This window comes from Chenopodium album, chromosome 8 (assembly GCF_948465745.1).
Source record: "Chenopodium album chromosome 8, dcCheAlbu1.1, whole genome shotgun sequence".
Taxonomy (NCBI): Eukaryota; Viridiplantae; Streptophyta; class Magnoliopsida; order Caryophyllales; family Amaranthaceae; genus Chenopodium; species Chenopodium album.
Window position 1 is genome coordinate 30,677,664 of NC_137841.1, and position 14,654 is coordinate 30,692,317.

Below are 14,654 nucleotides of genomic sequence, written 5' to 3' on the forward strand. Positions count from 1 at the left end.
ATAGTGACACGTGGCCCAGTTATAGGGTGACACGTGTCACCACAGGAAGATGCCATGTGTTTAGGCAATATGATCCTTCTTTAAAAATCAGCACGCTAAAAAGCCCTAACAACGTCAGGGCCCAAATCCCGAGAAATGACAATGAAAGCCGTAAAACGGCGCCCCCAGAGTGGCACGTGGCATTCGCTGATTGCGCAGCCAATCACGTCACGCAATTCTAGGGTATAAACCCTAAAGAGGGGCACGAGTCCCACCCCTATAAATACCCCAATCATTTATGATGTGAGGGGATGGAGACAATTGAAAAAAAAAACAGAGCATTAAATAGCTCCAACTTCTCTCTACTTTCTCTCTCTAGCCTTTTCCGTTCTGATCACTGACTTGATCGTCGTAGGCGAATATTCCGTTGATCGGAATATTCGTTGTTTTGCAGGTGGGACCAACTCATTGCCAGCAGAGCGTGACCAGTATCCTAGGAAATCCAAAAAAGACCCGAAACATTTGGCGCCGTCTGTGGGGATACTCGTACGTTATGGCGATAGACGGTCAGACACCTAATCCAGGCGAGGATGGACATGTAGAGGATATAATCCCTACGATCCGTACTAGCGATCCTCTGATAGCCACATTCGAAGAAGCTGATGACCCTCCTGTTACCGCAGCCTCTCTTAAGGCCGCGCTTAACAAACTCAGAAAAGAAATTGAAAACGGAGCCTCTACCTCTAGGCAGCCGCCTAGGAGAGAGGAACAAAGGGCTCAAAGAAAGACACACAACAAAACAATCCATGAAACGGACGCTGGAAACACTCCATTTCGAAGGCCGACTGGAAGGTCCCCGAGAGTACCGCGGACTAATTTCTCTGATTTGCTGGCGAAAACGCAGTCGGGTGGGGGGAGGGGTAGACAGCCTCGAAGAGAGGAGCTTGAGCCGTCCAGACGATGGAAGGACGCAAGGGATTACCTTCGGCATAAGCAGCGGGAGCGCGCCGCCTACTCTGACACGGCCTCAACCCCGACAATGCCGGATGATTTTTCACATCATTCTCTTTCCCAGCATACCAACACGGCCATCTCCAGTGGAAGTCAGGCAGTTCGCACCCCAACTCCTATTCCAGTCTTCCATGCTCCAACTCCTATTCCAGCCCAATCACTGCAATATCAACCTCAGGGGTTCAATGGTTTGATGCAGCCAAACCCCCAGGCATACGGACAATATGGGCCATATGGGCAGGTGTACGGACAAGCTCCCTATCTGGCTGGACCGTCCGTGCAACCGCAACCCATCGATTGGCAGATGCGCCTACTTACTCTAGGAGATAAGCCGCCCCCGTTTTCGCAAGATATTTTAAATGCCCCTCAGCCACCAAAGGTGAAGAGTGTACTTGTGGGAGCTTATGATGGGACGGGCAACCCAGAAGAGCACATCACCTCGTACAGGAACCTGATGTACTTGCAAAGCGTAGATGATGCTACTTGGTGCAAATGTTTCCCGGCTACTCTAAAAGGTGTGGCACAGGATTGGTTCAACAGTCTGCCGGCCGGTTGTATTAATTGTTTCACTACTCTTAGTTTGTTGTTCGTGGGAAATTTTTCATACAACATACCACCTCGAAAGACTAGCCTTAACTTGGCGACAATCGTCCAAGAAAAAAATGAGGGCTTACGCTCGTACGTCCAACGATTTAACCAAGAAAAAGCCCAAATTCATAATCTACCGGACGAAATGGCTTACTCTGAATTTCTCCGGGGATTAAGGCGCAATGGTTTTAAATTTGACTTGGTAAGGAAAAAGACTCGGACATACGCAGGTGTTCTGCGGGAAGCCGAAGCTTATATTGAGGCGGCGGACTTTTGTTCGCTCATAAAAGCTGAAGCGCCGGCAAAGGGGGCTGAGAAGAAACCTTCTCAGCAAGACTCGGCCGGCCAAAAGAAAGAAGGAAAAAAGAGAAAGGAAGTCTGGGTGGCTGATGGCCAGCCACAGAAATCCAAGAAGGTCAAGGCGTACTGACAAGGAAATAATCGTGTCGTTGAGCGACTACACCTAAGTCAAATTAATTTATAACGCTCTACCAACCTAATACGTGTATAGGGTAAATAGAGGGGTCGAACCACAGGGAGACATGCATAAACACCGCATTCACTACTTAAGACTTTAAGCTATCTCGGGACAAGGAGTATGAATAACTAAGAGATTAAACTAAGGATTAAGAATGATTAAAGATCAATATAACTAAACACCAAGGGAAGTGGGTAGATGTAGATGTCACTTGATCATGCAATAACACAGAAGCAAAGCAATGGTAAACTAAGCATGCAAGAATATCGAAATAAAGCTCGATCTAACCGCCTTCCGGGGTTAATCGATTCCTCCTAACATAGCCTCTATGCTTCCACATTAGAACCATATATTAGAAGGTGCAAACAAAGAATTATCGATAGTAATGAATCTCGACTAAGTCAACTTCCGTTACTTGTTAGTAAAGACTCATCTTTGATCAACTAACAATGTGCACTTGCAAGAAAGACCAAAGAATATCAAGCATACAAAGACTTTAATCACCATTAACATAACCCCCAACATCATAAGCATGAATCAATTAACAACTACACCATCCCCACACCCTTGGCTAGGTGACTACTCACAAATCATATTGAAGACAATTTCAATCATCAAATCAATAAGCATCAACATGATCAATAAGCAAAGAAGGAAAATCAAAATAAGCAAACAAAACTAGATACAAAAGTAAAGAGAGAGAGTAAGGGATTGCTCATTCATTGAAGATGAAGATTTACAAAGGTTCAATCAAGCTCCTTCTTCAATATCCAAGTTCATCAATAGAAATCCACACTTTCTCTCTCTACTAATGAAGTTTCTCTCTCTAGATTAAGCTAAAAATGTAGAAAATTAAAACTAAGTTAATCCCCCAAAACGTTCTAAGACAGGGACTTATATAGTCCGTACAGAGTCAGCTGACAAAAGGAGAGGTCCGACCGAACAAATGGGAAGGTTCGGCCGGACTACAGGGTAGGTTCGGCCGAACCATGGGTAGGTTCGGTCGAACCTCCCTGATCCTGGTCTGGTCGAACTCCTGCGGTTCGGCCACTCCTGCAAAACTGCCGATTTTCATCTTGCCCCTGCCTCGAAGTTCGGCCGAACCACTGAGCAGGTTCGGTCGAACCTCCCTGATCCTGGTCTGGTCGAACTCCTGTGGTTCGGCCACTCCTGCAAAACTGCCGATTTTCATCTTGCCCCTGCCTCGAAGTTCGGCCGAACCACTGAGCAGGTTCGGCCACACCTTGGTTCGGCCACACCATCAGGAGGTTCGGCCGAACCTCTTCTAAATCATGCTTCCTCTAGCCTCCTTTGAGCTTAGCTTCCTCCTCTTGAAAATCTCGATGGTTCCTACAAAGCATAAGCATGAAAAGCACAGTAAGAACAAAGCGGGGGGGACTAAGAAAAGGGAGGATAAAGGAGAAAGAAAAGAGAAAGCAAAACTAAGTAAAATTGCTTAGAGAGAAGGCCAAACAAGTGCAAACGAGGGGAGAATCCTTAGAGAAAAAGGATAAAAAGAGTGGCATAAATGCCACTCATCAAAATCCCCCACACTTGCCTTTTGCTTGTCCTCAAGCAAGAAATACTAAAACAAAAAGACAACACACACAACAAGCATAATATGACAAGGGTTAAGAAAATCAATCAAGTTTCACGATGGGAAATGCTCCAAATGGACTCTAACATAGGGACATGAATCAAATAATGCTTACTTTTCTCAACTCAAAGAGGGGGAACACGTTCTAAGATGCTCATGGTTGAGGGAGACAAACCTAAGCTAAGCGTAGAGAACTAATGATTTCATCCTCTGCCCTAGCTCCAACCAAGACGGACCGCGTTCTCTCCACTAGCTTCAAATCATCCCCAAGTTAGCTCCTCATGGTTCCTCGAGGGAACCGGAAAAAGAAATTTATTGTGGAGTCATGAGGTTATCCCGACATCTCAACTATGCACACTCTTTCCATAGGGTTGAAATTTATCTCCCTCCACCGTTCTTTGACCGCACTTCTCCAAGTCCAAGGGTCTTAACTTGGGTTGTAATGTCGTGGCTAAGGGTTAAGGTTGGGAATTAATTTGAAAATTTTTTCTTTTTTTTTTTTTTTTTTTTTTTTTTTTTTTTTTTTTTGGTGGCAAATCCTAAGTGAAGCAAAAGAGTGGCCATCTCTCAAGAACCACCTAAGAATTGAACCTAAATTCAAATTACAACCTTCAATACAAAATTTCATAACATTACTTCATTTCTCTCATCATTTCCTCTTCCTCTTCCTCCCTTTTTTTTTTTTTTTTTTTTTTTTTTTTTTGAACTTCATACGTTGCATCCTTCCTCACGAACTTTTTGCAAATATTTCCTTTCATGAATAACTTTCAAAATCTCATTTGAACCAATTTTCACAACTTTCTTGCCCTAAAACCAACACTCTCGAATTCGTACCTCAAAAACCAATGCTTCACTAACTACAAGGGTTGGTAGAACATAGGCCGATAGGTTTGTAATATGGCTAGATCAAGAAAGGGGGAATGAGGCCCAAGTTGGTTAGCAAGTGGGTGGATGTAAAAATGAAAACCAAATTTGTAACAAAACACAAAGAAAACAAAGAAAAATGAGAAGAAATGCCCTCTTCCTCCTTTAAAGTTGTTTGGTCACGATCTCGGGAGCTAACTACCAACACAAAGATTAAGACATGCATAGTTAAGGATCCAAAACGCCGCTCACAAGAGTGATGAAGGCTAGAACAAACGACGCTCACACGGGATAAAAATAAGCAAATACCAACCAAGGGAATCCTATTCACTACGGAGAGCAACACCATCTTACCACTTTCCCGTGAACTAAGGGGTTCAAACGTCATCAAGAGTTCTAAACCGGGCTACCTTAGCTTACAATGTGTCTAATTCAACCTTAAGCATTCTTAAACCGTGTAAACCCTCATCAACTAGGAAGGTAAGCATTCAAAGCCATGTCATCAAAAAGGCACATAAATTCTTGAATCCAAATGAATGAGCAAATCCACATTAAAAATGTTTCAACTTGTCTTAGTCATGCTCGTTAAACAAAAGAGAACAAGAAAAACACACAAAAGGGAGGAAGAAATTAAAAAGGTTCATAATCGAGGCATGTAAATCAAACAAATCCCAATCGACATACAAGTGATCGTCGATATCAACATCAACGATCCCAGGTTCCTTGGAACCAAAATCAATCAACCTCGAACCATTCAACTCTTCCTAAACTAGACCTAAACTAAGCACTCAAAGGAAAAGAAAAAGAAAGAGAGGAAAGGTCTCACCGAATGTCGCTTGAAATATAAGACAAGGTAATATATCCAATCTCACCAAGGGAGCTAGTGTTGCTCCTTAACGTCCTACATCTCCGCTTCAAGCTTCAATAAAGGTGAGCCAAACAAAAGAAACTACAACAAAACAAGAAAAGGTTAGAAAACAAAGAAAAAGACTAAAGAATCAAACAAAAAGAAGAAAAATTAATAAAAAGCTATCTACAAAGTTTGGATTAAGGGGATTTGGAGTTTCGGGAAATTTGGATTTTTTTCGGGAGCATCTCCACCTACAAAGACTCGGGGATCATCAAAGAAAATCATCAGAAATCAGCAAAAATAACCATAAAACATCATCATCATCATCACATCAATAATCATAAAACATCACCATCTCATCACATCACCATCACAACATCACCAACATCATCACCACCGCCACAACGCCACATCAATACCACAAAGCCACTATCCTCACTATCCTCCTTATGTGCAAGCAACTACCCTACCATCCTACCTTCCTATGTACACTTCAACCAACCAAAAGGACATCCTCCCCCACGCTATTCCTTTGCTCGTCCCGAGCAAAAGTGACAAGTGAGAAGATCGGGGGGAAAGGGAAGATTTCCCACAGCATCACTGGTTATCATCTCCTCGCCCCCTAGGTTGAGGGGGGTTGTTAGGATCAAACCCGGGAGTGTCCATGAAAGGGTGGAAGGGTTGGTTAAAGTGCTCATAGGGCCACCCTTGGGCACCCCAACCACCATCAAAAGGAGCGGGGGTGGATGCGGAAGCCGGGTCATAAGCCGGATCACACCCACCCGGACGATAGGGGTCGTATGGGGGGGTGCCAACGCGTTGGGTAGGGTCGATGGGACCTTCCCAATAGGCGTAGCAAGGGGGGGTGGGGTGTTGAGGATCATAGGGTCCCCAATGATTGACCGGACCCTCTTGAGGAGGGTGGTAAGGGTAGTTCACATAGGGCGCTTGAATGCCCGCTTGCACAAGATTGTCATAATTTGTCCTCGCGTAGTACCCCCATTGCTCAATGGAAGCTTGATTGTCTCGACGAATATCATCGAGGGTACTACGAAGGGCATTGAAATCAAAAGGAGGAAAGGAAGAAGAAGAAGATGCCTCACCTCCCCCGCTAAGGGGGGGATTGATTTGCTCTTGATGGAGGACCGGTGGAGGTTGAGGAGCTCCACCCCGGGCTCTAGTTCGCCTCAGCTCATTGGGGATGATTTGCTGAGGGATCTTCCATTTGAGAGGAGCGGAGTGGTCCACCGTAGTGAGGTCGGGGTCCGGGAGGACACACCATTCGATCTCCCTATCGACCAGGAGGATAAAACGGCGTTTGCTAGTAGTGAAATTGAGGAAGCGGCTGTGACGGAGGGCGCTGATGGATAGAGCATAGGGAGGGAACTCGTCGGTGAGCTCTTCTCGGTTTTGGTGCACGGGTGGGAGCAATTCAATTTGGTCCTTGTATGCTCCACCCTTCAAAGAGAGAGCAATGATAGTAATCATGCCACCCATAAATATCTCATCACCTAGACGGTTGTCCCTAGTATCCAAGAGCCGTTGGATAAAGGTGGAGGAGCATTGAAATTTTAGCCGTTGAGGATTGTCGACCAAGAATAGGCAAGCAACCTCGTCTTTTACCATGGAGCCAAGGTTGGCTTTGAAGAACACGGCGTATTGTAGAAGCCGTACAAAATACCTCAAGGCTAAATGGATGATGTTGTTGACCTTTGAGGTATTAGTTTGGAACCTATCTTTGTTTGTGATGCTCCTCCACCACTCTTGCTCGTTGTAAGGAATGCGATGGGAGGAGGTCATTTCAGACGGGTGATCAAGGCCAGTGGCGTGCCAAAAGAAGATCTCATTTAGATCACTCTCCGTTAGAGAGTGATCCTCGTTGAACATCCTGAAGTGTATAATGAGTTGAGGATCCTCATCGACATCTTCCGGCTCAAAAACTTCCTTGCGGAGGGAGGCAAGGAATTCCAAGGTCACACGCTCGTAAGTGTGAGCGTGGAGGTGGATGAAGTCGCCCCAACCAAAGTTTTGAGCCAACCTAGTCACCTCATCCAATATTCCCAGCTTCCTCAAAGTTTGAGGGCAAAAGAACCTTGTGGACCTAATCGGACGCTTGATGAGTGATGCATATATAGGCCAAAATTGCTCGTCCGGAGCAATAATGCCATGATCGTTGATGCCGGGAGGAGGTGGGAATTGCGTTGCTGAGGATTCTCCCACCCTCTTCCTCTTTGACTTTCCTTTTCCCTTGCCGAACATCGTGGTTCTACAAATTCACCAAGAGCATATCATTAGAACAAATTGATAGGAAATGACATAAGAAGCCAAGTACTTAACCAAGGTAAAAGTGTATGCTTGAGAGTATACAATTCAAGGCACGCATGAATACATTTTGACCAAGGTTTGAATAAGGATTCCTATGTTATTCCTAAATTAGTCCTAACAAGGTCTAAGGGAAATTTGGCATGATGTCCCCTTATTTTCATGATATCCAATCATCAAACCATCAAAATCAAGCCAAAACCATGAATAACAATCTCCAATAACATCCAACTCATGCGTTTCTCAATCATAAAATGGTAACATGAATACCCTAGTATGAAATCAACACTCAATTACATTGAGATCAAAATAAAACCAAGATAAACATGCATAATCATCATAAGAACATGTTCTACTATGAACAACCAATCAATTGCAACAAGTCAATCCAAAGAACCACATGAAATAAACAAGTCATTACTAATAATTTCAAGAATACCATAATTCACACTTAAATATGTAAAACATGGTAAAACTATAAGAAATTAAAGAAATAAACTTGCAAAAGCTAGAACAAACATACCACAATTGATTGGAAGGAAGTAAAAACCCAAAAACACCGAAGCACTTAAACCCTTGAAATTGGGGAAAATGGAAAGATGGGTTTGTTTGGTAGGAATTTTTTTTTTTTTTTTGGTAGAGATTGCAAAAGTTGAGTGAAGGATGGAAAATAAGTGAGAAAGGATGAAGATTGGAGTGATTTTGATGGAGATTTGAGGTTGTAAGGGGAGGTGCAATGGAGGTTTAGAGTGAGAAGGAGAAGAATGGGGTAGGTGACAAATATGGAAGTGATATTCACGAAAATGCAGCAAAATAGAAAACATGGCAGCATTTTTTTTTCGATTCTGAAGATAGGTTCGGCCGAACCGAGGGTATGTTCGGTCGAACCATAGTAACAGTTCGGCCGAACTCCCCTTTGGTTCGGTCGAACCATTGCCAAAACTCTACATTTTAAAATCCGGGCAGAAAGTTCCAGCAAAATCGCAAAAAGAGAGGAGTGACCGAACCCAGAGAAGTTCGGCCGCACTACGAATTAAGTTCGGTCGAACCATACTTGGGTTCGGTCGAACCTATGCTGGAACTGCAAATTTTCAGATTCTGGCAGAAAGTTGCTGGAAATTTCTAAAAATTAAGGAGTGACCGAACCAGGGAAGTTCGGCCGCACTACAATATAAGTTCGGTCGAACCTCCCATGGGTTCGGTCGAACCTTCTGCCAGAAGTCAATATTTTTGGCCAAACTTCCATAAAGAATCACGCAAGTAAAAATAGTCCTCTAACACACATCTAAACACATTACAATCATGCTGGATGCAAAGTATATCTAAAGCCCAAGCACAATCAAAACCCAAAAATCCAAACAATCCAAAGTCGTAGATGGAAAAATAGAAGCAACATTAAAAGAAAAAGTATAAAAGGGTTAGAAACTCGGGTTGCCTCCCGGAAGCGCATTTGGTTAACGTCGTTAGCTCGACGTTCCTTGAGTTGATCAAGGAGGGTCGAATTGACGATGCACATCAAGAAGTGTCACAGAAACTGGTTCATCACTTGGGAATCCTTCATGATAGGGCTTGAGACGGTGACCGTTGACTTTGAAAGGGGAGTGGCCGTCTTGGGAAATTTCGTAGGCTCCATAAGGAAACACTTCCGTGACAATGTACGGCCCACTCCATCTTGACCTAAGTTTGCCCGGGAAAAGCTTCAAGCGGGAGTTGAATAGGAGGACTTTTTGGCCTTTGACGAATGCCTTCTTGACAATTTGAGCATCGTGCCAAGCCTTAGTCCGCGCCTTATACATGCTTGCGCTATCGTAGGCATTCATCCTCAACTCCTCTAACTCATGTAGCTCTAGAAGCCTTTGCTCACCCGCACTATGGAGATCAAAGTTGATTTGCTTGATTGCCCAATGCGTTCGATGCTCCATCTCCACGGGCAAATGACAATTTTTCCCATAGACAAGCTTGTAGGGAGTGGTCCCTATTGGGGTTTTGAAGGCGGTCCTATAAGCCCATAGTGAATCAATAAGTTTGGAGGACCAATCCTTCCTTGTCCTAGCAACCGTCTTCTCCAAAATCACCTTGAGCTCTCTATTGGTGACCTCCGCTTGGCCACTCGTTTGAGGGTGGTATGCAAGCCCTCGCTTGTGAGAAACCCCATATTTATCAAGTAGTCGAACGAAGGTGTGGTGCTTGAAATGCGATCCCCCATCACTAATTATTGCTCTTGGAACACCAAATCTCTGGAAGATCACCTTTTTGAAAAGGTCGACCACCACCTTAGAGTCATTCGTTGGAGAAGCCACGGCCTCCGCCCACTTAGATACATAGTCAACGGCGACCAAAATATACTTGTTCCCATGTGAAGAAATGAAAGGGCCCATGAAGTCTATAGCCCACACATCAAAAACTTCAAGCTCAAGGATGGGATTTTGCGGCATTTCATCCCTTCTAGAAATATTCCCCATCCGTTGACATCTATCACAAGTTTTGACAAATATCCACGCATCCTTGAATAGAGAAGGCCAAAAGAGCATATATTGAAGGACCTTTGAGGCGGTCTTTTGAGCACTCATATGCCCACCACAGGGAGAAGAGTGGCACATATGGAGAACACTTTGAACCTCGTCGTTGGGGACGCATCTCCTCAACAAACCATCGACCCCTCTTTTCAATAAAATGGGATCATCCCAAATGTATCTCTTGGCCTCGTGCTTGAGTTTTCGACGTTGTTGTGAAGTGAAATCTGGTGGTATGGCACTACAAGCTAAGTAATTCACAATATCCGCATACCAAGGCTCCGATTTCACTTCAAGGACATAAAGCACATCATCTCTTAGAGCGTCCTCTATTGGCAAGCCATCATCTTCAAACCTTGCACCGCCCAACCTTGAGAGGTGATCCGCCACCACATTCTCGGCTCCCTTCTTGTCTCTCATCTCATAATCGAAGTCTTGGAGGACTAAAACCCATCTCAACAACCTTGGTTTAGCTTCCTTCTTCCCTATCAAATATTTGAGAGCCGAGTGGTCGGTATACACAATTGTCTTAGAACCAATGAGGTAGGTTCTAAACTTCTCGAATGAATGGATAACCGCTAGGAACTCCTTCTCGGTAGTTGTGTAGTTTCGTTGGGCATCATTGAGAGTTTTAAACAAATAATGTATGACATGAAGTTTTCCATTCTTTCGTTGTCCAAGAACCGATCCAATGGCCTCGTCGCTTGCATCGCACATGAGCTCAAATGAAAGAGACCAATCCGGACCTTGGACAATAGGAGCGGTGCAAAGGGCTTCTTTCAACCTACAAAAGGACTTATGACAAGCATCATCAAACACAAACTCCTTATCCTGTTGCAATAGGGATGTGAGAGGCTTAGCAATCATTGAAAAATCTTTAATAAAGCGCCGATAGAACCCGGCATGGCCAAGAAAAGACCTCACTTCCCTCACGTTGGTGGGGGGAGGAAGTTTTTCGATGACCTCAACCTTGGCTCTATCGACCTCAATGCCGGCATGGGAAATTTTGTGCCCAAGAACAATCCCACTTTCGACCATAAAGTGGCACTTTTCCCAATTCAACACGAGGTTAGCCCTCTCACACCTTTCTAAGCAACGAGATAAATTAGATAGACAATCTTCATAGGTGGCTCCTCCAACGGAGAAGTCATCCATGAAGACTTCTATCTCATCCTCAATCATATCACTAAAAATGGACATCATGCAACGTTGGAATGTTGCGGGGGCATTACAAAGCCCGAAAGGCATCCTACGATACGCATAAGTACCGTAGGGGCATGTGAAAGTTGTCTTCTCTTGATCCTTAGGGTCAATTGGGATTTGGAAAAATCCCGAGTAACCATCAAGGAAACAATAGAAGGAATGCTTTGTAAGCCTTTCCAACATTTGATCAATGAACGGTAGTGGAAAATGATCTTTGCATGTACTTGTGTTAAGTTGGCGATAGTCAATACACATGCGCCAACCGGTAACAAGTCTAGTGGGTACTAGTTGATCATGATCATTTTTCACTACCGTCATGCCCCCTTTCTTAGGCACAACTTGCACGGGAGATACCCAATCACTATGAGCAATTGGGTAAATAATTCCCGCATCAAGAAGCTTAGCCACTTCTTTCCGCACAACCTCTTGCATGGAAGGGTTAAGCTTTCTTTGCCTTTGCCTGACGGGTTTGGCATCTCCCTCTAGATCAATTTTGTGCATACATAAAGATGGACTTATACCCTTGATATCATCAATAGTATAACCCAAAGCTTTTTTGTGATTTCTCAAAACATTGATCAAGAGGGAGGTTTGCTCCTCCGTTAGATTAGAATTTACAATCACGGGGAAAGACTCGTTGGGACCAAGAAATGCATACCTCAAGCCCAAAGGTAGAGGTTTCAAGTCTACCTTTGGTGCTCCCTTACCATTGGGACTCTCTTCTCTTTCTTCAACTTGAAAGAGGTCGTGAATGTAAGGAGCCTCTTCTTCCATGCTCGCGCCCTTGCACTCCTTGCTTTCCTCAAGCAAATCCTCATAGAATTGTATGTCTTCTTTGTGAGTACCTATCTTTGATTCATTCAACAACACACTTTCAAGGGGATCATTAGTGGCATGCAAGTGGGAGCGAGAAAATTCATCAAGAACCGTATCAAGAATATCTACCCTAAAGCATTCACCACTTGAGGAGGGTTGTTGCATGACATTGTTCAAATCAAACTCAATAGAATCATTGTCAATTTTCAAGGATATCTTCCCCTCCTTCACATCGATGATAGCTCTAGAAGTGGCTAGAAATGGCCTACCCAAAATTATAGGAATCCTCTCATCCTCATCCATTTCTAGCACATAGAAATCCACGGGGAATGTGAACTTTCCTACCCTAAGGGGAATGTCCTCAACTTTGCCCATGGGGAATTTAACGGAACGGTCCGCTAGTTGGAGAGTAATGTTAGTGGGAGAGAGGGTTCCTACACTAAGCTTTTGGTAGACGGAATAGGGCATGAGACTCACACTTGCTCCTAAATCACACAAGGCTTTATCAAATTCAATGCCATTGATAGAGCAAGGGATGGAAAAGTTACCCGGATCTTTCAATTTGGTAGGTAGTTTGTTGGAAAGAATTGCACTACAATTGGCGGTTAAACTCACCGTCTCACACTCCCTTCTTCCACTCAAAAGATCTTTCAAAAATTTGGAATAGTGGGGCATTTGCTTCATAGCATCAACAAAAGGGACGGAGATATGCAAATTCTTAATGACTTCCAAAAACTTCCCAAATTGGGCATCAAGTTTAGCTCTCACAAATCGTTGTGGAAAGGGTAGCTTTTCCTCTCTAGGTTGGCGATTTAGGGGCAAGGGGGTGGCTTCTTTTTCCTTGAGCACCTCAACCTGTTTTTCTTTTTCAACACTCAATGGCTCATTGGGTTTTTCACCCTCATTCTCTAACTCCGCCTCTTCTTGGGGTTCTTCCTCAATTAAAGGGTCACTCCCTACTACCTTCCCACTCCTTGTTGTCACGGCATACAAAGGTTTTGGGTTGACTCCTTGACTTGGGATGTGAGAAGAAGAGGGAGAAGAAGAAGAAGGGGATGAATTAGATGCAAGTTGAGCAATTTGAGTCTCAAGCATTTTCATATGAGCATTGGTTCGTTTTTGAGCCTCTTCATGCTTCTTTTGATCCTCCTCACGCATTTTTAAAAGAGCATCTAATTTAGCCATCACGGGATCTATTGGAGGGGCTTCAATTTGAAGAGGTTGTTGAGGTGGAGGAAGTTGGGGTTGATGGAAACCCGGAGGCCTATTAGTTTGGGCATAGTTAGAAACAAATTGGCCCCTATTGCCTCCGGTGCCTTGGTTAGGAACATTCATTTGTTGATTGTTTCCCATGTTACCTTGGTCACCAAAATTTTGATTTTGATGGTCTTGGTATCGGGGATTAGGTTGTTGGTTTTGATTACCATATCCTCTTTGGTTAGAGTAGCCCCTTCCATTGAAATTGGAAGGGCCTCCCCCACCATGGTATTGGTTATCATAACCACCACCGTTTTGGTTCCAACCACGGTTTCCACCTTGATTCCAATTCCCCATTTGATTGGAGTTTGGCCTCAAGTTTCCTACATTTCCCATTCTAGGAGCAAAATTCATAGCATTGACATTTTCCATATTACTATCATGTTCATGGGAAGGGGGTTGAACTTCACAAGCATAGACACATTGAGAGGTATCATGATCATAGGTTTCACAATTAGAACAAAACATGCACCCTTGGGGCATTGTATTGTAAGAAGAGGGGGAGGAAGTATCCATACCATTGCCTCCCTTGGTTGAAGGGGAGATATTACCATGAGGGTTGGGCCTTTCTTTCATCAATTCATCCATTTGCTTGGTCATTTTGGAGATTTGGGTAGAAAGGTTGTTGATTGCGTTGGCTTGCTCCAATGCATAAACGCCCTTGCTAGAAGTAGCATCCCTTTCTCCTTCGTACCAATCATCATAGTGCTTTGCGGCTTCCTCTATAATACACTCCACTTCATGCTCTCCTTTGTTCATAATTGGACCACCGGCCGCGGCGTCTAGGCTTGTTCTTCCTTGAGGTGTGAGACCTCCATAGAAAGTGTGAATGAGTTGATACTTGGGTATCCCATGGTGTGGGGATTGACGTTGAAGCTCCTTGTATCGTTCCCATGCCGCACTTAGAGACTCACCACTCTTTTGGCGAAAACCTTGAATCAAAGACCGAGCCTCGGCGGTCTTCCTATGGTTATAAAACCTCCTCAAGAAAGCCGTAGTCACTTGGTCCCATGTCGTGAGAGAATTAGGGGGCACCTCCTTCTCTAGCCATTCTAGACCTCTCCCAATTAGCGAAAATGGAAACATTTTGAGGCGAATATATTCTTGAGTCACTCCATTGGCCTTTATTGTGTCACAATATTTCTCAAACTCTTTTAGGTGCTCATGAGGACTCTC

The 14,654-nt window shown here is 44.0% G+C and overlaps 1 non-coding gene across 1 annotated transcript; it reads left to right on the forward strand.

The window, feature by feature from the left end:
* Positions 1-14,325: 14,325 nt before the first annotated feature.
* On the forward strand, positions 14,326-14,431 carry LOC145557115 (small nucleolar RNA R71). The gene has a single exon (XR_014092188.1). It is a non-coding gene; the product is annotated as a small nucleolar RNA R71 (small nucleolar RNA).
* The last annotated feature ends 223 nt before the right edge of the window (positions 14,432-14,654 follow it).